Source organism: Cyprinodon variegatus, unplaced genomic scaffold, assembly GCF_000732505.1.
Source record: "Cyprinodon variegatus isolate N-32 unplaced genomic scaffold, C_variegatus-1.0 Scaffold2264, whole genome shotgun sequence".
NCBI lineage: Eukaryota > Metazoa > Chordata > Actinopteri > Cyprinodontiformes > Cyprinodontidae > Cyprinodon > Cyprinodon variegatus.
In genome coordinates this window covers 1-3,079 of record NW_015152717.1, presented here as the reverse complement: position 1 = coordinate 3,079, position 3,079 = coordinate 1, and positions in this window count along the sequence as shown.

Here is a 3,079-nt window from a genome sequence, read left to right as displayed (position 1 = left end):
GCAGCCCAGAGAACCATGAAGTAACATTGATCAGCTTGCTCATTTAAAGACACAATAACATTCATGCTGTGCTTTGATGGACCATTTCTGCTTGGATGGAGGCTTGAAGAGGCCTGAACATGAGGTGGAGCCTTGGACACAAACTTTGAGCTGCAGCTGGGATCTAGAAAGGAAAACTGCTTGGTTTTGTTCACAGAGTTTTTTAGAAATCAGGATTTTTTTGTCCTGCTCCATTTTCAGGCGTTTGCCGTACGTAAACGTTTAGTCTGGATCCTACCGATCTTTTCTAAATGAGACCCAGGACTGGGAACCACTGGGCTGTTGGATCATCCAGATACTGATTACAGAAGGAAATCATTATCTGTTTATGTTTAGACTTTATTTCAGCACATGAAGATAAATAAAGGAGAACTAGTTCCAGTAGGAGCTGTGAACTGAGTTCAGAATATTTAGGTAGAGAACTATGAACATGAATCAGTTGATCTGAACCTGCTTGAACTGAGTTCAGAACAAGTTCTAGTTCAGGGAGAACTGGGTCAGCACTGGTAGAAGGTTCTAGATCTCTTTCTAACCTTTATCAGGTTAGTTTTTCTACAAGATGTCTTTAAAATAGTTCAGTTGATATTTCTGTGAAGAATGTGATAGAATCAGCTGGAGAACAAACTTGATATCTTCTATTCTAATAAATCTTTTCTTGAGTTGGTCTTTGGAATTGGAGCCTTCAGTTCAAATCCTAACATAGAAAGCAAAGCTGAAGTTGGCAGAGCTGGCATTCATTATCAGGGTGTTATGGCTCAGGGTCCTAAAAACTGGAGACCATGCCACAAGGTGCAGAGAGAAACATTGATTTAGGATCAAACACAGGTGAACAAAAACTAGAATAGATGGAAGTGTCTGTATCAGTGGGGTAGAGCAAATTATGTGTCTGTGTGATCATCAGAGTATCCACCATTTTTCTGATTTCAACATCAAAATGAGGACCGCTTGTTGTAAAGTGAGGACATTTTCTGCTCCTGTTGAGCTGTTTGACTAACAGTTAGCTTTAAGGTTAATGTCAGGGTCAGGGCATAGAAATGGTTAAAATTACTGAAAATCAATAGGAGGCAATAGATGATGATGAAGATAAGGGTGATGATAGTGATGGTGATGAAGGAGAGGTTTGTATGTGGTGATGATGATGATGGTAAGGATGGTGATGTTGATGATGATAAAGGTAATGAGAATGATGATGATGATGATGAAGGTGGTGAGGAAGATGATGATGAAGGTGATGAGGATGATTGGGATGAAGGTGATGATGATAGTGATCATGAAGATTATAAAGGTGATTATAAAGGTGATGATGATGATGATGATGATGATGATGATAAACTGATGATGATGATGGTGGTGATGATGATGAAGGTGATGAAAAAAAGGTGAAGATGATGAAGGTGAAGAGGATAATTGGGATGAAGGTGATTATGATGGTGAAGATGGTGATGTTGGTGATGATGAAGGTGATGAGGACTATGAGGATAAAGTTGATGATGATGATGATGATGATGATGAGATGATTAGGGTTGGGAATTGATAAGATTTTCACGATTCCCTTCTCGATTCTGTGAAATAATGAAAGTGGTAAGTTTACATTGACATTCGTCTATCTTTGCTTGGGTCATTCTGTGTCTGCCTGCCTCAGCAAAAACAGGAGGCAGTAAAGCTGCCAGCCTCTGAGCCAGCCAGGCTATCCATCTCCTCACAGTCATCTAAATCTAATGGAGAAGGTTATCCGTTTAATGAAAAAGCATTACTGTACAATTTCTGGAAATAAACTCATCTCCCTGATTTAATTAAACGAGCGTATCTCGTTCCCTGAACTGCGGAGCAACTTCGTAGCATGTTTTGTTACCTCCATTGCAATAACTAGAATCATGTAAGAATTCCAGCTACCAGTAGTTCTAATTAAACATGCTAGCAATGAAGGAGAATGCTACACTCCCTTAATAACCCCAAAGAGAGGTAGGAAATGGGTTTATTTCCAGAAAAGGCATAAGATTTACTAAGAACAACATTAATCACAGCGAGTGATATAAAACTAGCTACTTACCACCAGAGTTACCTTCCATGCTGGTCGTAACTTTAGCTTCTGTCCGGAAGCATCAAAAACACGGCATTCGTTAAAATATATGCCATGTTGTGTGCGCAGGTGTTTCTGCATGTTGAATGTATTTCCTGCAATTTGCAATGACTGCAAAGTGCCCTGTTGCCATCTTTCTCTTCCTTAAAATGAAGCCAAACTTTCTATCACTTTGACCCCTTTTGTTCTGCTTTTCTACAGTCATGCCTGGTCACATCGTATTAGCTAACTGAATGCTGTGTGCGTAACTTGCGTAAAAAATGTGATGTAAATCATGCTGCCCAGCGCTAGGCTCTGGTGCTGCCTGGAATCAATAAAACAATCGTTAGGCAAACTGCCAAACTGTGCCATGGAATTGGAACACATGGAACCTGTTCTGAACAGGAACCGGTTTTCAATTCCCATCCCTACTGATGATGAAGGTGATGGTGATGATGAAGGTGATAATGATCGAGATGATTAAACAATAATGACGATGAAGGCTGAGAAGGTGATGATGATGATGATGAAGATGGAGATGATGTTGATGATGTCCAGCAGCAGGGCAGCACGGCGTCCATCGGGGAGGCATTGGGAGAGAGAGAGAGAAAGAGGCAGGGATTTCTATCCTCTGTTCAGGATCCCCATCACCATAACCTGCAAAGAGGAGGAGCAAACAGGGCAGAAACACCAACACACAACCCAGCTCACAAGGCCTAGGGCTGAACAAAGGGTAGCTGACACACACTGTGTGCAGAGATCCACCTAGGCATGGGCCGCTACTGAGCTCCAATAAAAGCAATAGAAAAGAAGAACTCTGAAATACAGACCAAAACATGGAAGATGAAAAGAGGGACGATCAGTGCAGGTTCATCATCAACAGGATGCTAGCTTCACTTTTTCATTTCACACTTTATGTGATGCAGAGTTAGAAAAAATCCTAATGTCAGTTTTTCCAGTATTGTTTAGCCCTACTGTGGA